Below are 23,273 nucleotides of genomic sequence, written 5' to 3'. Positions count from 1 at the left end.
CTTGGGCTATCGGGCCAAGGAGTCTGGAGCGCTCATTGATCCAGACGAATTGGTGGAGTGGTCCCAGAGAGCTGTTTGCATCTTGGGAAATGCCAACTGTGCTCTGTCTTCGGAGCGTCGTCGCTCGATCTTGATGAAGCTGGAGCCCAAGCTCACAAACTTAGCTTCTTTCGAGTCGGGGCCCCAAGCCCAAGGTTTGTTGTTTGGCTACCCTTCCCTTAAAGAACTAACAAAGTTTGTGGCCACTTTCAGTGGTTTGGATAAGGCCCAATCTAATCTGCGCCGGGCATTTCGCCCAGTTTTTTGGCAGGGCCGGACGAAGGGGACGTTCGTCCGGCCGTGGATCGGATCAAAATTCTCAACGAGAAAACAAGACCCAAAGGGGTGGGCAGGGTTACTCCTCCGGAAAATCCAGTTTTTATCCCTCCAAGAAAGGCAGAGGACAATATGGAAAAGGAGGTTACAACGGTAACCAGGGAGGAAGTCAGGATTCCTCTACCTCAGGTGATCTTGATTCTCGCTTCCGATGTGGTCTTGGGGGGCAATTGGCGATTGATCTCGAACGATGCCTGGGTGTTGGAGACGGTGCAGGGGTACAAAATAGAATTTTACACTCACCCTTACCAACATCATTGGCCTCAGCCTCTTGTTTTTTCCCAACAAAATCAGGGAATCATCTCCGCGGAAATCGCTTCTCTTCTGGCCAAGGGGGCCATCGTCTCCACGACTCCTCACCCCCAAGGATTCGTCAGCAATGTTTTTCTCGTCGAGAAAAAAGGGGGAGGGTCTTGTTTGGTCCTCAACTTAAAGGGGTTCAACGGCGGTGTGGTGTACCGTCATTTCAAGATGGAGGGTATCCATCTGCTGAGGGACTTGCTTCAGGAGGGCGACTGGATGGTTCGCCTGGATCTGAAGGATTCCTATCTATCGGTTCCAATTTATGCCCTACATCGTTGTTATCTACAGTTTCAATGGCTCGGGACCTGGTACGAGTACAAGGTCCTTCCGTTCGGTGTCTCTTCAGCTCCGGGGTGTTGCACGAACCTTCTTCGTCCAGTGATGGAGTCTTTGAGGTCGCGTGGGGTTCGCTTGATAGTCTATCTGGACGATGTCCTCCTCTTGGCGCAGTGCCCTCTTCTTCTTCGTTTTCATTTACAGTGGTCCATAGATCTATTACAATCTCTGCGTTTCCTGGTGAATCCTCAGAAGTCCGACTTTGTTCCATCTCAATCGATGGATTTCCTGGGCTTTCGGATAGATTCGGTCTCCTGTCAACTCCACCTTCCCGGTCAGAAGATCAGGTCCATCAAGAGAGACTTGCGATTACTCCTGGCTCAGCAGACTGTCTCCTTGAGATCGGTGGCTCAAATAGTAGGTCTTCTGTCCTCTTCGATTCAAGTGATCTTTCCGGGACCATTGCATTACCGGGCGCTGCAGCGTCTGAAGATCAGACACCTGCAAAAGGGTCTTCGGTATTCGGATCATGTTCACCTTACGGAGGATGCCCGAGCGGAGATGTTGTGGTGGTTGGACCACATGGAGTCATGGAACGGCCCTGCGCTGTTCAGGAGGACTCCGGATGTAGTGATCGAATCCGATGCCAGCCTTGGGGGTTGGGGAGCCCGGTGCGGTTCGGTAGCGACAGGAGGTCAATGGTTCCCAGAGGAGTTGTCCCTTCACATCAATTGCTTGGAGCTTCTAGCAGGCTCTTTCGCGATTCGATGTCTGTCTCCTCACAGAAGGAATTGTTGCATTCTTCTCCGAATGGACAATGTCTCAGCAGTTCGTTATGTCAAGAAACTGGGGGGTACCAGGTCCAGACATCTGTCGGAGATTGCGAAAGACTTCTGGCATCTTTGTCTGCAACGACGGATCACAGTTATTGCAGAATAACTGCTGGGCACCGCCAATCGGATTGCGGACTGGAATTCTCGTCATCTGAGAGATTACAGCGATTGGAGGCTTCATCCTCGGGTCTTTCTGATGTTGTCCCGACTTTGGGGAACTTGTCATCTCGACCTGTTTGCCTCACGTCGCAACGCCCAGGTTCCCCAATTCTACAGTTGGAGTCCGGATCCGGAGGCCCTAGCCACGGACGCGTTTCTCCAGGCTTGGCCTCCTCTCCTGCGCTATGCTTTTCCACTGTTCGTGATGATTCCCCGGGTTCTGGCCCGTGCGAGACAGTTCTCTTCGGAACTCGTTCTGATCACTCCTCTTTGGAGGCCTCAGGCGTGGTTTCCAGTTCTTCTGGAGATGAGCTGCTCGACGCCGCTCCTTCTTCCTCACAAATGGAATCTGTTGCTGGATCCTCTACACAAAGCTCATCCCCTGGTGCGGTCAGGTCAGCTCCATCTGGTGGAATGGAGGATTTCGGGGGACGTTGGAAAGTCCCAGGGTTATCTTGAGACGCTACCCGATTTATCAGTGAAGCTTGGGCCCCCAACACACACAAGCGTTATGCGTCAAGTTGGAAACGCTGGTGTGATTGGTGCTCACAACGGTCGGTGGATCCCGTTACAGCAGATCTCGCTTTGATTATCAATTTTCTGGCCTCCGTGGCATCTTCTGGGCTGGCTTATAGAACGGTTAACAATTTTCGTTCTGCAATTTCTGCGGGTCATATACCCATTGATGGAAAACCCGCAGGGGAACATCCCTTGATATCTAAATTACTGAGAGGCATCCGGATGGTAAAACCACCTTGCCCCAAATAGGTTGCCTTGTGGGATGTGTCAGTTGTTTTGCGTTTCTTATCTTCCTGGCCTTCCAATTCTTTCTCGACCCGTAGGCAACTTTCGGCTAAGCTGACTATGCTTTTGTGTTTGGTTTCCTGCAAACGGGTTTCTGATGTTCGGGCTTAGGACCTCGCCGGTCGTACTTTCTCCCCTGAGGGCGTCTCCTTTGTTATCTCGAGACTGACTAAATGTAACACGTCCTCCGTTACTTATCCGTCTTTTCCTCACAACCCTCAACTGTGTGTGGTCCAATGTATCAAGGATTACGAGGTAAGCACTGCACCTTTTCGACATGATTCACAGGGTCAATTACTGATTGCTTTACAGAAACCTTTCAAGCCTGTTACTCCAGCTACGCTGGCATGTTGGTTACGGTGGCTCATGCAGGAAGCGGGCATTGATGTTTCCCTCTTTGGTGCTCATTCCTCACGGGGAGCTATGGCTTCCAAGGCATTTTCTATGGGTGCTAGTCTTCATGACATCATGAAGGCCGCTGATTGGTCTACTGAATCTGTGTTCAAAACCTTTTATTTTAAACCAATTGTAGATATTGCTTCAGTGGTGGTTGCTAAGCTTTGAACAGGCATAATCGGAGCCTTCGTCCTGCCATAGAATTTTCAATTCTATTAAGGACAGGAGGCGAGGATTATCCCACCCTTGTTATCTGTCTGATGATTGAATTTGTTCTGTACAGCTATGATATGCTATGTTTCTTTGACTGTTCTATGCAATGTATCCCGCCCTATCATGGTTCTATGTTTTTTATTCCATTATGGGTATGGGTATTACGACTGTGTTTTACTTTTTTCAGGCTCAGACCTTAAATGAAGTTTGGGTCTGTCGTCTCCGGTTGCTGATTTGGTTCGTCCCAATGGACTTCGGGGGTTGCCTTTTCAACTCTGCCTGTGGATGACCTTTCAGCGTAACATTCTTCATGGATCCTTTGGGTTTTTTCTTCTACCATTTTGACTTTTCACTTATTGACTGTTATGGACAAAGAAAGAGGAAGTTGTGACCTCTATGAACCTTTATATACTGTTGTGTACTCTATGGTTGCCCAGGTATCATGGGTATTGTAGTTCTTACTTTCTTTACTGTGTGCTGATTGGCTGCTGTGTTTTTCAGTAAAGAAATAGAGAAAGCATAATCCTTTTCAGTAAAGAAATAGAGAAAGCATAACCCTCGCCTCCTGTCCTTAATAGAATTGAAAATTCTTGGCACGAATGTTAGCAAATTTTTAATTCCTGATTTACATCAGAGAGATGAAATCGGAGAAAAAGACTCAGCGGAATCAAGTGTTTAAGTGCTGCCACCTTATGGAGGAATGTTTGACTTTTGGTTCCATGCATCTTTATGTGGGAAGAAAGGAAAACATCTTTTGATAGCTCGTTTGCAACGTTGTCTGCTTAATGAGACTTTTAACCAAAGATTCTGCTGCCACCTACTGGTTTTCATTTTATTAGCACCACAGAGTTATCAAAGTCACCGTCACACGTTCTTCATTTCATCGGGATGACACCAGTGTGAGCTTTGTAAATGTCTTGCCGGCTCCTCTGTGCCACGGTGGCTCTCCGGCAGCTGCAGCCATGAGGATTTTTCCCCCGGTGAGCTAATGTGTGTATTTTAGGTTTATTTGTCGTGACTGTAAATTATTGGTGTTTTCTTTCTTTGATGAGCTTCACCTATTTCATGTGGTTGTGCAAGGCAGTTGAACCGATGCTGAAATTTGAAAGTCAATGACATAGCGCGTGCAGCTTTACCTTTTGTCCACGCTCCTGTGATGCCTCTTCATTTTCTCCTGTGACGTTTCTTCTCAGCGTCACTGCAGCTACTGGATGAACTTTGGAGCATTCCTCTGCCGTGAGCAACCCAGCTCACCGTCAAAAAAAAAGCCGCCATCTTAAGTGTGAGACACCAGATATTTATCTATTTTAACAAAGCGCTCATTGGACAATTGTTTACTTAAACACAGTGCGTCTCATTCCAGCGACGCGCACGCTAAACGAATACTTGATTAAGTCCAGCTTTCCCTTTCTACAGTGATGTGCACTCTATATTCATTCACTCATTTTTTGCAGTTTAAGTTTTTGGGATCCTCGGGGGGGAGCGAGCGCAGCAGTCTCCCCCCGTGGATTTCGCGACAGAGCAGGGCAGCGCGCGCTAGGGAACTGCGTAGGCGTTAGGCAAGGGAGATGCGCCATTTTAGGTTCCAGTCTTAGGAGGTAGGAGCGTTTTAGGGGAGGCTGGGGCATTTAGGCAAAAAATAAATATTGAAGGTATTTGTTCTACATTACTGCTTACCGCTTTGGCAATGGTGACGAAGGAGGCACTGCAGGAGGCGCTCCGCGTCATAGCAGCAGCCGGAAGAAGCGACCTATTAGTGGTCGGAGTGGACGGTGCAGCAGAGCCTCCTCACAGGCCACGAGGAGACAGGCGGCGAATGGTGTGAGGAGGGCCATTGAGGCGTGCAGGCCGCCTGGGTCAGCACGAAGAGGCACAAGAAGGGCGCGCTCGGCTAGAGGCGCAAGACAGTCTGTGGTGCACGCTCGTCAATTGGCGCTTGTTGGACTTGGCCCTTCTGGCAGGTTCACCCCTGAACTTTTTGCTTGTAATGGTGACCTGGTGATGGTGATTTTTGGGTTCTGCGCACTTTCACTGTGTCCCAGTGGAAAGTGCGTGCGCACTCTGAGTGCATGTGATGAGATAGGCCTGCCCTCCCTTAGGAATGCATGGGGAATGTATGTGTCCCTGGTAGTTCCTGATGCGTGGGGTGTACAGGTTCAAATTTGATATGTGCGAACTCGTGAGAGTGAATGCTTCGCAATGATGTATGTGGCATGAGTGTGTCTTGTGTACAAATGCCACTTCTAGGACTTGGCAAATTAATGTAAAATATGCCTGGCGTGTGATTGGCTGGAGCTGGCTGGTGAGCCTGGCTCCAGGAAGGCTGGATGGGTCTGCCCGGTGGTGAGTGGGAGATTAGCATGCTGATGGCTGGGGAGGAGTGTACCTGTGTCCTGAATGAGGCTGGGTTTTCCCCTGACAATGCTGGCTCCACCCCCTGTGGTGCGACTGATGACCCTAGCCATGCCAGTGAATGAAATGGGTGGTTGAGCCATCAAGAGTGCTCCAAAAACAGTTGCGACTGGTTTCTCCCCCACCCTGCACCTTAGACAAAGGAATGTGGTGTATAAAAATGGCGCTGTGTCCCCACACAAGTGTTCTCTTCCAGGATCCTGCCTGAGAGGCTGCTGTTGCTGCTGGGCCAGAGGACCGCCACTTGGACTGTCTCCCTGCCTGGAGACCCAGTGAGCTGGCTCTGGGCCCAACCTTGCCCCCCCTGCCTGCCTAGAAGGACTTTTGCTGGGCTTGTTGGCCCCTAGCGCCTGGGAGCGCTTTTGATTGCCTTTTGGCGCTGGAGAGCGCTTTGTTGTGACCCAGCGCTTAATAGCGCGTTATTTGCCATTTTAGCGCAGGGAGCGCTTTAAATTTCATTTAGCGCTTGGGAGCTCTCTGGGTACTTTGGCCGGTGCCCACCCGGCATCTTTTGCCTGCGTGCTATGTTGCTGCCCCAATCGAGTGCCCACCTCGATTCATCGTGTATTTTAAAGTAGCCGGTGCCCACCCGGCATTGCCCTTCAAAAAGTCCCGCCTCCATTCCCCCCAGCGCCGCGCTGCTATTGGCTGCAGCGCGACCCGGAAGCCAGGCAAAGCCCGGGAAGACGGGGCGGGGCCTGGTCGTGCTCCGGGATCCACGGAGAAGGGAAGCCCGGAGCAGAAAGGAAGCGTGCTGGTTCTCCTCCCGCGGGGCTCTCCCGAGGAAGAGAGCCCCGCCAGCCGCCACTACCAGCACCCGGCCCCCAGAAGCAGGACCGGGTGGAGAAGAAACCGCCACAGAGAGGAGCTGCCTCGTGAGTCCCGGTGAGTGGGGCTTCGCCTTGGTAGCTCTTGGGGGCCTTGGTGTCTTTAGAGTCCCCCGAGTGGGACTCCAACAAAGAGGGGCAGTCTTTCTTTGAGCCACGAGGCTCCAGGGGCATCTTCAGTGACCCCGAGTTCCCCGGAGGGGTGGACTCCTACCAGAGAGGCTCAGGGGGACATTTTGTTTATTCAGAGCCTGCGAGGCTCCAACGTTGGCCCCAGCACCTTCACACAGCTGCCCAGCACTTCGTGGGCAGGTGCAACGTTTAGGCCCTGACACTGGGACGCAGGGCATCCTAGCCCTAGAGAGGCCAGTTGGCCTAGGGACAGTCACAGGTGGTGACTAATGTGAGTTCTGGCGCATTTATGATTTATGTGCCAATGTGATTACTGCGCAATTGTTATTGCTACACCTCTGAATGTTTTAGGCATCATGTGTTTTCCTCCCCTGCACCTCTGAATGTGTTTTTATGCGTCATGTGCCTTGTTCTTACACCTCTGAATGTGTTGTTGATGCATCATGTGTCTTTCTTCCTTACACCACTGAATGTATGTTTATGCATCATGTGTTTTGTTCCCAGGTCTACACCCCTAAATGTATGGTGATATTTAGTTGGTTGTTTTCTCCTAGTACAGGTGGTGCTAGTGAGGTCCTGGTCCCCTGCGTGACCTGTTCCTAAGGTGGTTAGGATTGCGTAGGTGGTACTTAACCTTTACCAGTGATTACTGGTTGTGTGCTTTATGTTCTATTTGATGCTAAAGTGAATATTATTCTATGTGCAAGTGCTAATTCTACCAAGTGCTAAGATCTAAAAGTGCTGATTCCTGACAGTGGTCCAGGTGGCCCTGTCTTGTAAATATCCCCTGTAAATTCTGCCCGTGCCTGTTGGTACATTGTAGAGTGTGTGTTTTATCTAATGTGTTTTGGTTTAATACAAAGGCTATGTTTATATATAACCTAGTGTGGAGTTTCCTTTGTGGTGGGCCTTGGGTGTTGGTGCTGGGGTGCGTGCGCAAATACTTAACTCACATCACCTCCAAGTTTAGCCTTGCTGCTCGCTCCACGTTACCTAGAGGGTGAGCAGGGGTTATCTTGGTGTGTAACTTCCTTGCCCTGACTTAGGAGTGGTGGTCTCTGACTGATTTTGGCGCAAGCCCTGGCCAGCCAGGGATCCCATTTCCAACATTGGACGCAGCGGTGAGGATAAGGATTTGTGTTTGCGTGGTACCCAGTGGCAACTGGCCACACTACAAAACTCTACATTTTAGATGACCATATTTTGGGGATTATTGTCTTTTTGAAGTTCCATTATTTCTTCTCCTAAGAGTGTCATTTTCAAATAGTGTCCAGTGCATTTGTTCCCCCGCCCCCCGCCCCACGCCCAGAGTTTGGTACCTGTGTCACGTGTGGTCAGGTTGAGAAGTCAGGGGTGGTAGAAACTGCCTTACCAGTCCGAGGGGGGGGGGGGTTGTGTGTGAATGAATGGGGTGTGGCACTAGACAAATGAAGGGTGAGTTCTCTAGGGAGCTCACTGAATCTTTGTAAATTTGGTACTCTTGCTTCAGCTCTGACAGTTAAGTCCCCTGTGTTGCACGTGTCTGTGAGCATCCTGCCAAGATGGAGTCTGCTTTTAATGTCTGGGGTCTGTTTAAGCATGAGCTGAGAGAGTTTTGCGAAGAGAGAGACATTGCAGTGAATGAGCCAGACACCCAGTCCCAACTTAGGGGTAACCTGATCCAATGGCAGAAGGATGACTGGGAGTGTGAGCACAGTGAGGAGAGGGTCCGGGTCTCACACCATGAGGGTGGTGGGTCTGAGGGGAGCCCTGAAGAGTCTGAGGAGGAGGAAGAAGATGAGAGTACAGGGACGCCAGCAGATAGTGAGGACCCCATAGATAGGGAGTCCTTTGCTGGGTCCAGCTTAGGAGGCAGCGCCTCATCCCTTTCCCTGTCCCCAGAGGAGCTGGAAGATAGGAGGAGAGAAAGGGAGCATCAGTTGGCTTTAGAAAAGCTCAGGTTAGAGCATGCCCAGGCTATGGCACAGCTGGGCGTAAGAAAGCAGTTAGAGACTGAAAGGGTCTTAGCGCAGGAAAGGATAGAGGAGGCTGAGAGGGCCTCCACCAGAGGCAGAGTAGCTCTGGAGGGTAGACTATCCCCTGCGAGCAGTTTTAATTTTCTGGACTCCCCCTTGGCGGGTTGGGTCCAGTGGTGGCAGCTATATAGATTTCAGTGTAGGAAATCCCAGTCCCAGTTTCCCCAGTCTGGTACCTGTTTCCCCAGAGGAGGAGTTAAGGGTGAAGTTCATGGACAGTAAGAAACTGACTCACCAGTCCTGGGAGGAGTTTGAGGACGAATGTTGTGATACACTGTGGGCTTGGGTACAGGTTCACACGAAAGATGATTTTGACGTCTTGTTTGGTCTGATTGTCAAAGAGCACCTGCTAAGTTGTTGTTCACCAGATTTGCGCCAACACCTGTTAGGGTGTGGATTTTCTGACGCATGTGAGCTTGCAGCGGAAGCAGACTGCTGGGAGAGGGCCAGAGGTTCTTTAGAGTCCCTAGTGAGTGAGTCCAACAGTAGTGCTACAGGAATCTTCCAGCCCAGCGTGGTGGAAGAGGCTCAGTGTAGCCCAGCTAGGTCCCAGTATAGTGAGAGGGGTGGAGAGGCTGACTACCTGGCTCAGTGGAGCAGGAGTCAGTGGGAGGCTGAGAGTCCCCAGAGGCCCGAAGCCCTATCTCAGAACCTGGGTGGTTTCTTGAGGGAACACCAGGTTAGGGACCTAGGCTGTCCTGTTAGTACACTTGAGGAGGATCTACTAGTGTCTAGGGAACGTGGAGCATCTGTAACTAGAGCTCCAGGGGTTCCAGTGTCCGGCAGTGCTACTCCAGGAGGGAGGGCACAGAAGTCCGAAGTGAGGAGTGATTGGGGGAGTTCCCCAGTGGAAGGACCAGTGGGTCAGGGACTACCCAGTTGGGCTAGGATCCCGTGTAGTGACCATGGTGACACCACTTCTGTGCTGGGGGATCTCTGCGCACTGTCAGGTGGACAGGAGAAGGGAGATCTGCGAAAGGCAGACAGTCACACGACACATGGGTCATGTGTCAGCCTCAGGGGGATGGTGTGTGAGTCCCCAGAAGTCCTGGAGTGCCAGGCAATTATTCCGCCAAAGGTTTTAGACCGGAGGTTGGGAGGCCAGGTTCAGGTTCAGCCTGACCTGAAGGGTGGGACGACTGTAATCAGTGTCCTGACCAGTGGTTCTTCCAGAGGTACCGCCCCAGTAGGGAGGGAGCAGGACTCTGGAAGGGGGTGCAGAGGGTGGGAGAGCCCACCTCTGACCCCGGTGCAACCTGAGGGGTTAAACCCTGGGTTGGAGTGGCGTTGTAAGGGTACCCCTCGCAGGAGGAGGAGGAACCCTAGAAGAAGAGGTAGGGGGAGGAGAGCCTTCCCTGAGACTCCTGGTCCGCCTGAGGGTGTAGACCCTAGGCTGGAGAACCAGTGGCAGTCTAGCCCTGTCTTGCAGACAGGAAGAGTGGAGAGTGGCTACTATGTGCCAGGGGTTACTACCCCCCACTTTGTGAGTAGGCAGGAACCAGTGGCACCTAGGTGGCCCAGGGCCTGGTCCTGGCCGCGGACAGCTCTGGAGTACCATTGGGGTAGCCCAGTTGGTCCAGACAGTGTTTTGAGAAGGAATCCCATGGGTTCACCGTGGCGTAGAACGGGAGGGTGTCCCTGCAGTTGCGGCCCGCGTCCGTGTGTTGGACTTGGCCCTTCTGGCAGGTTCACCCCTGAACTTTTTGCTTGTAATGGTGACCTGGTGATGGTGATTTTTGGGTTCTGCGCACTTTCACTGTGTCCCAGTGGAAAGTGCGTGCGCACTCTGAGTGAATGTGATGAGATAGGCCTGCCCTCCCATAGGAATGCATGGGGAATGTATGTGTCCCTGGTAGTTCCTGATGCGTGGGGTGTACAGGTTCGAATTTGATATGTGCGAACTCGTGAGAGTGAATGCTTCGCAGTGATGTATGTGGCATGAGTGTGTCTTGTGTACAAATGCCACTTCTAGGACTTGGCATATCAATGTAAAATATGCCTGGCGTGTGATTGGCTGGAGCTGGCTGGTGAGCCTGGCTCCAGGACGGCTGGATGGGTCTGCCCGGTGGTGAGTGGGAGATTAGCATGCTGATGGCTGGGGAGGAGTGTATCTGTGTCCTGAATGAGGCTGGGTTTTCCCCTGACAATGCTGGCTCCGCCCCCTGTGGTGCGACTGATGACCCTAGCCCTGCCAGTGAATGAAATGGGTGGTTGAGCCATCAAGAGTGCTCCAAAACCAGCTGTGACTGGTTTCTCCCCCACCCTGCACCCTTAGACAAAGGAATGTGGTGTATATAAATGGGGCTGTGTCCCCACACAAGTGTTCTCTTCCAGGATCCTGCCTGAGGGGGCTGCTGCGCCAGAGGACCGCCACTTGGACTGTCTCCCTGCCTGGCGACCCAGTGAGCTGGCTCTGGGCCCAGCCTTGCCCCCCTGCCTGCCTAGAAGGACTCTTGCTGGGCTTGTTGGCCCCTAGTGCCTGGGAGCGCTTTTGATTGCCTTTTGGCGCTGGAGAGCGCTTTGTTGTGACCCAGCGCTTAATAGCGCTTTATTTGCCATTTTAGCGCAGGGGGCGCTTTAAATTTCATTTAGCGCTTGGGAGCGCTCTGGGTGCTTTGGCCGGTGCCCACCCGGCATCTTTTGCCTGCGTGCTGTGTTGCTGCCCCAATCGAGTGCCCACCTCGATTCATCGTGTATTTTAAAGTAGCCGGTGCGCACCCGGCATTGCCCTTCGAAAATCACCGCCGCAGCTCAAGAACCCTGCCGGGCCGCCGCGCTGCCTACGGCGACCCGGAAGTCCCGCCTCCATTCCCCCCAGCGCCGCGCTGCTATTGGCTGCAGCGCGACCCGGAAGCCAGGCAAAGCCCGGGAAGACAGGGGTGGGGCCTGGTCATGCTCCGGGCTCCACGGAGAAGGGAAGCCCGGAGCAGAAAGGAAGCGTGCTGGTTCTCCCCCCGCGGGGCTCTCCCGAGGAAGAGAGCCCCGCCCGCCGCCACTACCAGCACCCGGCCCCCAGAAGCAGGACCGGGTGGAGAAGAAACCGCCACAGAGAGGAGCTGTCTCGTGAGTCCTGGTGAGTGGGGCTTCGCCTTGGTAGCTCTTGTGGGCATTGGTGTCTTTAGAGTCCCCCGAGTGGGACTCCAACAAAGAGGGGCAGTCTTTCTTTGAGCCACGAGGCTCCAGGGGCATCTTCAGTGACCCCGAGTTCCCCGGAGGGGGGGACTCCTACCAGAGAGGCTGACGGCGCCACCTTTGTTCACAGAGCCCTGGAGGCTCTAGGGGGGCAATTATTAATTCTAGAGCCCAGCGAGGCTCCAAAGGGCCCAGTCATTACTTGAGCCTGCGAGGCTCCTACAAGGGCGTTTCGAGCCTGAGAGGCTCGTAGGTGCATCAGTGTTTTTGAAGAGCCCAGAGAGGCTCTTGAGTCCCACATTGTTGTTTTAGAGCCCAGAGAGGCTCAGGGGGACATTTTGTTTATTCAGAGCCTGCGAGGCTCCAACGTTGGCCCCAGCACCTTCACACAGCTGCCCAGCACTTCGTGGGCAGCTGCAACGTTTAGGCCCTGACACTGGGACGCAGGGCATCCTAGCCCTAGAGAGGCCAGTTGGCCTAGGGACAGTCACAGGTGGTGACTAATGTGAGTTCTGGCGCATATATGATTTATGTGCCAATGTGATTACTGTGCAATTGTTATTGCTACACCTCTGAATGTTTTAGGCATCATGTGTTTTCCTCCCCTGCCCCTCTGAATGTGTTTTTATGCGTCATGTGCCTTGTTCTAACACCTCTGAATGTGTTGTTGATGCATCATGTGTCTTTCTTCCTTACACCACTGAATGTATGTTTATGCATCATGTGTTTTGTTCCCAGGTCTATACCCCTAAATGTATGGTGATATTTAGTTGGTTGTTTTCTCCTAGTGCAGGTGGTGCTAGTGAGGTCCTGGTTCCCTGCGTGACCTGTTCCTAAGGTGGTTAGGATTGCGTAGGTGGTACTTAACCTTTACCAGTGATTACTGGTTGTGTGCTTTATGTTCTATTTGATGCTAAAGTGAATATTATTCTATGTGCAAGTGCTAATTCTACCAAGTGCTAAGTTCTAAAAGTGCTGATTCCTGACAGTGGTCCAGGTGGCCCTGTCTTGTAAATATCCCCTGTAAATTCTGCCCGTGCCTGTTGGCACATTGTAAAGTGTGTGTTTTATCTAATGTGTTTTGTTTTAATACAACGGCTATTTTTATATATAACCTTGTGTGGAATTTCCTTTGTGGTGGGCCTTGGGTGTTGTTGCTGGGGTGCGTGCGCAAATACTTAACTCACATCGCCTCCAAGTTTAGCCTTGCTGCTCGCGCCACGTTACCTAGAGGGTGAGCAGGGGTTATCTTGGCGTGTAACTCCCTTGCCCTGACTTAGGAGTGCTGGTCTCTGACTGATTTTGGCGCAAGCCCTGGCCAGCCAGGGTTCCCATTTCTAACAGCGATGAGGAGAGGTCAGTCTTCACGCTCCCTCTCCCCAGCATTGCTCCGAGGGTCTGGTTGGGTCGTCAGGCGGCTGGGTGAGTTGGCTACGCCCACGGGTTCTAGGGAGGTGTTAGCAGAGGGCGGGCTCGGCTCAGGTCCCATGGTTCAAAAAAGTGGGAGGGGCAGGACAGCAAGAGCAGCCCCAGCGCGGCAGATACGGCCCAGACCAGTGCCTTTATTCAGTGTGCCTCAATTTGTAGAAGGCAATACAGTAGGGGTTATGACCAGGGAGCCAGAGTTTGAGGAGGTAGGGGGGGTTTTCAGCATTGTGGAAAATCTTGCTGAAGATGTTATGGACAGACAAGTACACGGTCAGGAGGGGTTGCAGGCGCAGGCTTTTGAGGAGAGTTTTCAGAGGAGGGCGGCCGGCCTGCCAGGCCAAGGCCAAGAAGACTTTATTCATTATATGTATGACAATGGTTTGGAACATACCAGATTTAACCGCGAGTACATTTTCCCGGCTGCGCGCCAGGCACCAACAGGCTACGGGCCTGAGGAACAGGATTTGGGTATTAGTTTAGATGGCCAATGGGTGTGGGTAGAACATTCCACATCTTCGGACACGCAGCAGAGTAAAGGGAGGTTGGGGGCTACAAGCAGCAGGGTGCCACTAGCGGAGGAGGCAGATAGGGTGCCTTTTTGTCCAGTAGTTGAGCAGATTCAGAGCAGGAATCAGACAGGAGGTAGGCGAGCACATGGCAGAGACTTTGCGATGGACAGGGCGGCCACAGAGCAGAGTGGTTTGAACGTGGAATTTTTGGCGGATTCACACCAGGCGGACAGGACTTTGGAGCAAGGGCCTGTTTTTAATTGGGCGACATATGATGGGGGTGTGGGAGATGGAGAGTGTCCAGGAGGAAGCCAGCAAGACTTCGCCTCACAAGCTACGGGGGAAGGGAAAGTGGCATTTGTGCAAAATCCGGAGGAGAGGAGTGTGGGGGTACAACTGATGAGTTTGCAAAAAAGGGGGCCAACTCAAACAGAGGGCAAAGGGAGGGGGATGGGGACTACAAAATCTGTTCAATCATTTAAGGTTCAAGATGAAGAGGCAGATGCTGGACTGCAGAAGGAGAATCTTGAGCGGATATCTCAAGAAGATTTGAGTAGATGAGGAGAACAGCTTCAAAATGGTAAGCCGCGTTGGTGGGGGGCATGGGATGTTGTTTCACAGGTTGCTGGTAAAAAGGTCTAGGAGCAGGATGTTTCGGGGCAAAGTCAAATGGCGGTTTCACAGTCAGGTGAGAAGGGTGGAAAGACGGTACACAGTCTTTGGCACGAAGGCACGGAAGATAGATCATCTGTGCCAAACAGGTTACCGTATATGGGCATGTCGAAGCCGCTAGGCACACATTTGTCAAAAAAGAGGAAACAAAAGATAAGGCAGCATGAATATGTAGGCGTTTTTTGGCGCGATTTTGGCAGGAGTTACTTCGGGGTAAGGCAGTGGAGCGGTGGAGCAGCGGAGCCCCGTGAGAGGAGCTCCATGAGAGGCGGAGGCGGTCTCTAACGCTACCTGCCTGCCTGTTACTGTCACTTCTTTTCTGCTACCGGGCTGCCGGTTACTTGCCAGCATCTAAACGCGCGGTTTGTAAACGCGCTGTTGTTTCACTTTGTCGGTGCTCGATTGCCTGCACAACACCTGATGTTAGTGTTCAGCTCGGGGCGCTCATGAAACAGGAGCCGAGCAGGCGTAGTTATGAGTGGAATGGATTAAGCGGAGTAAGCAGCATTACAGTACTACGAGGCACACAGGAGGTAGCTACCTCCAATTGTTTGGTTTCCTGACCTTTTTTTTTTTTTTTTCACGGAGGAAAACACAGTTTGCTGGTGTGTGGATGTGCGGTGTTAAGACCCCACCTTTTGCTGCACTTTCCCGGTGGACAGAGGCAGCCGTGGAGCTGCGAAGGAGCCGCAGAGCGGCTGCTAGAGGTGATCTCAGCAGCCTTTTTACATCAGAAAATTGCCCTATTACTGATACAATTAAAGGAGCTCAACCAGATACTCACAACGTGAGCAAAATCCAGAGGGCTTGTCGCTTTAAACCTAAAACAAAGACCAAGAAAAGGACAGGGACGGAACCTGAGGAGGAAGGAGCAGGGAAATTATCCGCCCATGCACTACCATTAAGTAAGGAGGTTGGGAAGGGATGTGTGTACATTAAAGGGAGTAGGGTCGGGGAAGGGGGTCAGACTTTAGAAAGAGTGGAAGGTAACACTCTCACTGATACCTTTTCTAATTTGGATCTCAGTCCTGGTAACATTAAGGAGGGAGCTAAGGAGGGAACCAAGGTCGTTGCAGAAGAATCAGAATTTGGCTCTAAAGAGAATATTCGGAGCCCTTCTATATTTGTGTTTTCCGGTGTACACATCGGTAAATCCGCCACTACAGTAACTTCGGCCATAACCCCTCGGTTCGCTGGGCAAAAAGGTCCCAAAGACTCAAAAATTGGTACTAAATTAAGATCTAAAAACTCTAAAGGTAGTGCAGTGAGGCTTACCCCCTCACTTAGATCTTATTTCAAGGTGTTGCCTCAAGTTCTAGAGATCCCCTGCGGTCCATTAGAGGACAATAATAAAATGGGCGATATAGATGACACCCAAGGATCCGTCCCTGGTCCCATCCCTGGGGAGGCGGTGGAAGTGGAAGGAGAAATAGACTCAGGTGCTGCCCATAATACCCCGGAAGAAGCAGGGCTGCTAGCTGCTCAGGATAAGGACAAGACAGGTGAGACCTTTGAGGTGAAGGACAAGATTTCACTGGAGGATTTACTTCATGAAATTAAAAATGGGTTCGCTGAATCAAAACGTAACCAGCAGGAGATAAAAGCAGCGTTTGATGCCTTGGACAAGAGGGTAGATCTTCTCTCCGAGAGGACAGATACTCTTGAAAGCACAGTAACTGAGCTAAAAGCCAAGTTAGATTCTGCCAATGAAAAAATCTACTACTTAAGGCGAGATGGGAACGCAACAAAAGAGAGAGTGGAATCCTTGGAAAACTACTCAAGGAGAAACAACATTAGAATTCTAAAAGTTCCAGAGGGAAAAGAGGGGGGTGAAATGAAAAAATTTGTAGCTGCCCTGCTTAAAGAGTCCTTAAATCTGGAGGAATCCGTGGAAGAGTTAGAAAAGGATATTCAGCGAGCTCACAGAGCCCCCTTCCGCTTAAAACAGGGCAGGTCTAAACCTAGGAAAATTTTAGTTAATTTTCTGACCTACTCTATAAAAGAGAAGATTTTGAATTTAGCTTTAAAGTCCACTGCTTTAAAAGCTTCAGATTTCTCTTATGTTGTCAGATCTGACCTATCGAAATCAACTCTTGATAGACAATGGGAGTTAGGACAGAAAATGGAGAAGTTTAGGGCTCTGGGGGCAACTGTCCAAATGAGGTTCCCCGCTTTCTTGAGGGTCATGTATAACAACAAAATGCATAACATTCACTCTCCATTGGAGGCAGACGAACTATTGACATCTATTAATGATCATCAGCAGGGCAACATCTAACGATAGTTTTTAGGCTAAAACCGACATGACACATTGAGTCACTGAGTTAAATATAATGACAAAAAAAAGAGGTGAAGGGAAGGGAAAAAAGGAAAAGAAAGAGAAAGGGAAAGGGAAGAATTTTTTTTTAAAAAAGGGTGAAAAAGAAGGAGGAAACTTAATAAAAAAAAAAAAGAAAAAAAAATATATAAAAAAAGGGAAAAGGGATAAATAAAAAAAAAACAAAAAAAAATAATATGCATACAAACAAGGGTATTTTCATCGAGGGTGTCTATAATAGGAAAAAGATATATGTATATTTGAAGTTAAAATATATATATAACACCTTAATAGGGAAAACGGATCAGAACAATACCAGTTATGTGGAGAGGTGTGCGATAAACACCTAAACTTAAATATCTCTAGTATTATTATTTTATATAATTATGAAGGCTTTTCCCTAGAAAGAATTAAGACATGCCGGGTTATATTCAATCACGTAACTGACCTGGGCATATGGAACTCCATAGAGAGGCAAATCTGGCAGTAATAGCCAGATTAATTAAGGGGGGGTTTTCCAGGGTGGGAGGGGGGGAGGGGTAAAACCATAAAATATCCTCACTGTTCAGGCACAGTTTCAAACACTCTACTCCCATTAACTATACTTTTACTTATATTCCACTCAATCCTCACTGGGAGACTCAATATTCCATTGAGCTGGAGTAGGTAGAGGGGTTCGGACATTGGATGATGGGATTAAAATTTCTGTCCTGGAATGTCAATGGCCTGCGTGTTAAGAGTAGGAGATATAGAATAATGCAATATCTGAGGGACTCTCCGGCGCAGGTCATTGTCATCCAGGAAACACATCTTCTCCAGCACGAAGTGAAGGAAATGCTGAGTAAAATCAGATGGATAGATTGTTATATCTGTACTAACCATAATGCAAATATTCGAGGTATATTAATCATCTTCAAAAAGCAAATTAAAGCCCAGATTCTTGCATATGAGGAGGACCTAAGTGGGATATGGCTATATGCCAGAGTCAGTCTAGAGAATAGTACATACAATTTGGTTGGTTACTACGGTCCCAATCAGGATGACCCCTCATATTTGATCAAAATCCAGAACCAGTTATTATCAACACAAGGTCCGATAATTTGGATGGGAGATTTTAACCTTGTACTTAACCCAAACCTGGATAAATCCCCTAATTCAAGGGCATTAACTTTCAAAAAATCTAGGCAGGTATTGGGGGACGTTATGTCCACACTCGGATTGGCGGATCCATGGAGGGAGAGAGCTGGTAGGATACTTGGTGTATCATACCACAACTACAAATACAATCATAAATCAAGGATTGATTACGCCTTGTTTAGTTATTCATTAAGAGATCACCTTAAGGACATAGCGTATGTGCCTTTACACTTATCGGACCATTCCGCTATATCCTTCTGTTTGCAATCGGTCCAGCAACCTTCTCAGGCCTTGTGGTCATTTGACCGCACTATTCTTTTGGATGAGGAAGAAACAGACCTTCTCATCCATGAAACAAAACTTTTCATGGATACAAATATTAATTCCACCCAGCTAAACACAGTATGGGAGGCCTATAAAGCCTATTTGAGAGGCTATATAACCAATAGGGCATCTTACCGAGGGAAAATCTACAGAGCTAAGATCAACAGTATTGAAAGGGACATTGCAGTATTGGATCAACATATTGGCTCCGGAATCGGAACTAATATGGAACAAGAACAGCGTAAGGGTTTAAAAGAGAAGCTAGAAAACATTCTTCAGGAAAGGGTCACCCTAAAATGGGAAGTAAGTAAACTTTCCAATTTTGAATACGGTGAGTCCGCAGGTAAGGTCCTTGCTTGGAAAATTAAATTGGACCAGGCAAAACAATACATAAAACATATTAAGGTAGAAGGTGAGGCAAGTGAAAGATCATCTGTTAAAGATATTGGGGAAGCATTTCTGGAGTTTTTTCAGGAAATATGCAAGGAAGAAATATTGGAGGACCCCATCTCAAATTTTAGATGGTTGGAAAAGATTACTCTTCCCACTCTCAGCTTTGAACAAAGAGATCGTCTTGATAGGCCCATTTCAGAGGAAGAAGTGAGGGAAAGCATCAATAAGGTGAAGAGGGGCAAGGCAACTGGCCCGGACGGCCTTCCTGGCGAACTATTACGGGTCGTAGCTCCGGAAATAGTTTTGGTGCTAACAAGACTTTTTAATGACATTCTAATAAATGGCGTGGCTCCCCCCAAATCTTGGGGAGAGGCGATTATTGTCTTGATTCCGAAACCTGGGAAAGACCAGCGAAATGTGGCTCATATAGGCCAATTTCACTTCTAAATAGTGACTATAAGATCTTTGCGGCTGTGCTGGCAAACAGACTTGGACGTGAGGTTGGGTCAATTATTCACACTGACCAAAAGGGTTTTATAAAGGGTAGACAACTCTCGGACCTTACATACGACCTGGGGCAGTGGATATTGCCACTACGTTTTCCCTTCCTTTGGCCATTATGACCCTTGACGCTACCAAAGCGTTTGATCGTGTAAATTGGGCGTATTTAGCCGAAACAATGAAGAAATTTGCATTTGGTCCAAATTCTCGGAGATCAATTGGACTCCTATATCAAAACCCTAGTGCAAGTATCATGGTGAATGGTGTGTGCACTCAGCCTCTCCTGATTACTAGGGGGACAAGACAGGGGTGCCCCTTATCCCCTTTACTATTTAATTTATACATTGAGCCACTTGCACAATCGTTTAGGGACGATTCAAGAATTTCTTCATTTAAATTCGGCGGGTGGGAAAAGAAAGTCGGGTTATATGCCGACGATATTGTAATATACACCAGCGATCCAGCAAATGCTTTCCCCATAGTGGTCGAAAAAGCCAAAGAATTTGGAGGTATTTCTGGCTACGACATCAACGCTGATAAAACAGAGCTGATGACATGGAATATTGCCAATCCGGGTGTGGGGGTGACGCCTTCAACTTGCTCAATACGTTATCTTGGAGTCAAAATTACACAAGATATTGACACATTAGCTAAATCAAACTTAGACCTGGTCGCCAAAGAGTGTAGGGCCCTTTTAAGATCCTGGGTAGGTCTTAGACTATCAATTTATGGGAGGGTCACCATTGTAAAAATGTCTATCCTTTCGAAATTGACCTTTATTTTTAACACTATTCCAGCTGCATTTTGATTCTAAACAACTTCTTAAGTGCCAACAAGAGATAAACTCTTTCATATGGGGTTACAAAGCCACGAGGTTGGCTTGGAAAAAATTGAGGAGGAGGAGGGAAAAAGGTGGATTGGCCCTCCCAGACCTACAGTATTTTTCCTGGGCGTTTCAGCTTTCTCACTCAAGAATGCTTTTGAAGACACCAGACCTCTCCTCAAATGGGAAGTTATATAAAGCTATGTTGGTAGGGGCAAACCACCCACTGGACGGGTTTCTTTTCAAATTCGGAGAACAAAAGTTTTTCAAAAAGGTGAGGTTGAAGACTTTATTAGCGCAATTGAAGACATGGGTACAAATTAAGCGTAGAGTGGGGCTGGCGTATTATTCTAATCATGCACCAATTTGGGACTCTCCCGGGCTTCCACCATGCCTGCAGGATTCTCTGGCCACTCCCCTAATAACAGCTGGGCTCTCTAGATGGGGTGACTTACTTGGAGGAGGTATCCTGATATCGTGGGAAGACCTTAGGGAAAAAGTAGGGTTGACATTGTCAAGATTCAAATACTTACAAATTAGCAGTTGGGCCAGAGAATTAATCAGGAAAGTCCCTAATATCGGGAGAACTAGTCATCTAGAACAACAGCTAATCGAAAAACAGATAGGAGGCAAAGAGGTGGCTTGTTGGTATTGGTCTATACAGGACGAGATAGATGGGGACCTTCACCTACCAAAACTGTTATGGAGGAGAGAAATTGCGGCAATAGAAGAGGACAGTTGGATAGAATCTTTTACCCTTTTATATAAAGTGGTAAAACCTGCTTGGTTTAGACGAAACCATCTGTTCACCCTACATCGGGCATATCTCACTACCATACGTCTATCCAAATTTCAAGAGGGGAAATGTTGTAACAAATGCCAACTGCCCTCAGCATCGGACATCCATATGTTCTGGGATTGCCCCCAGTTAGCTACTTTTTGGACAGTGATCAAAGTTACTTTGGACTCAATTATCAAATCCGATATCTCCTTATCTGTATCACTTGTCATCCTTGGTGTAGATCAGGACATAACTGGGACAGCACGATCCTTTTTGTTTTACGCCATTCTGCTGGCAAGACGGCAGATATGCATGCATTGGGTGGACACCACCCCTCCTACCCACTCAGCATGGCTAAACTCATTATATGAAACCTCAAAGGTAGATCTGAAAAGATCATGCAGAGTCCAGAATCTCACATTTTGGAAACTTTTGACAGAGTGGAAATTAGGTCCTTTTTGGGTTGTTTTTTCCCCCCCCAATATCCGATGATTAAGCCCACTCACTCAATAAGTTCAGTATGGTGGTCCGCCCAGACTTCGACATATATATACTGAATATTTTGGCACGAAGTTGCTTTGAGACATCGTCATAAGATGCATGGTTGTTCCTATCAACTCATAAAATTCTCTGTCTTCTTCTGAAGCGGCTCAATCTCCAGGGCCTTGCTCCTTGAGGCAGTGAGATGTTTTGGTCGGTTCCTTCCACATCTAAGGGACGTGTGTCGGGCAGATGAGGATATAAAAAAAAAAAAAAAAAAAAAAAAAAGAAAAGGAAACAAAAGATATGGCAGCATGAATATGTGGACGTTTTTCGCTTGCTGCATCGAGATGTGCAAGCGAGAGAGGGGTCAAAAGAGGAGGAGATGGAACTGGCGAGACGCCCTAGAGTGCCTCGAAATATAGATAATTGGTCATCAGCCTTTTTAATTTTTGCTAGCATTTACTGAGAGAAATATCCGGAGAGGGCAGTATCACTTTTCAAATACATGGATGTGGTACGGAAGGCACACATGCATTTTGGTGGCTTTTCCTGGCTGAACTATGACGAAGAGTTCAGGGCCAGGATGAGTATGTCTCCCGATAAACCATGGGGGGACATAGATATGGAATTATGGTTACAATGGATGTCATCCTCTCAACATACAGAAACTACACATACAGCTAGTGGGTTGCCGGTAACGTACCGGCCCTTTCCAGGGCGAGCCGCCCAGGAAGGGGTGGGGTCGTTCGCAAGGGGACATCCAAGCGGCATAGGCTCATGTTGGAACTACAACAGAGGTTATTGTAACAGGCCATACTGTAGGTTTAAGCATGAATGTTCCCAGTGTGGAGGTAGACACATGCTCTTTCAGTGCCTTACACCAACACCAGACGCAGTTGCACATAAACCCCAAGAACAAGGCCAGGCAGCAAGAGGGAGGGGAACTCTACTCCCTCCTATACCAAAAGGCTTTTACCCCAATTGAATGGGAATTGGTTGTCGCTTGGTTAGACAGGTACTTGGACAGGGAGGCGGCTGCCAAGCTATATTGGGGGTTTAGGAACGGATTCAGAATTGGTTACCAGGGCCCCAGAGGTAGGCGCTGGGCAGAGAATTTAAGGTCTGCAAAGGACTTCCCGGAGGTGGTGCAAAAAAAAACTGGAAGAGGAAGTGCGTTTAGGTAGAGTGGCAGGCCCTTTTGAGGAGATGCCATTTGCTCATTTTATGGTGTCACCATTAGGAGTCATTCCTAAGAAGTCTTCAGGTGAATTCCGCATGATACAGCACTTCTCATGGCCAGAGGGTAGGTCAATCAATGATTTTATTGCAGACGAGGACACAGCGGTCTCTTAAACCACAGTTGATGAGGCTTTGAGAATGGTAAAAAGTTTAGGAGATCATGCTGAGTTAACCAAATGTGACATTCAGTCTGCGTTTCGATTGATCCCGATTCACCCCCTAGATTTTGAGCTCATGGGTATGCAGTTGAATGGCTATTTTTATTTTGACAATGTCTTACCAATGGGGTGTGCAGTATCCTGTGCCCTCTTTGAGTTATTCAGTTCATTTTTACAGTGGGTTTTTCAACAAGAGTGCAGTGAAGGTAAGGTGTGTCATTACCTAGATGATTATTTATTCATGGGGCAAGCGCAGTGTAGGCATTGTGAGAAAGCTTTACAATTTTTTCAGAACATGGTCAAAACATTTGGGGTGCCGTTGGCACAAGACAAGACGGAGGGACCAAGTACACAGATTACGTTTCTGGGAATAGAAATAGATACTGTGGTGATGGTGGCAAGACTTCCTAAGAAGAAATTGGAAGAAATTAAGTCATGTATTCAAGAGGCGCTACAGGCAGACAAATTACAGCTGAGGCAAGTGCCAAAGCTATTGGGATATTTGAATTTCGCGTGCAGAGTGTTGAGGGCAGGCAGGACTTTCTGCAGGTCGTTAGGCATGGCTATGTCGAGAGCAACCCTGCCGCACCATAGAATCAGGCTAACCAGAAGTATAAAAGAGGACTTGAGA

This window comes from Lissotriton vulgaris, chromosome 3_1 (genome assembly GCF_964263255.1).
Source record: "Lissotriton vulgaris chromosome 3_1, aLisVul1.2, whole genome shotgun sequence".
Lineage (NCBI taxonomy): Eukaryota > Metazoa > Chordata > Amphibia > Caudata > Salamandridae > Lissotriton > Lissotriton vulgaris.
This window is presented reverse-complemented; position numbering follows the sequence as displayed.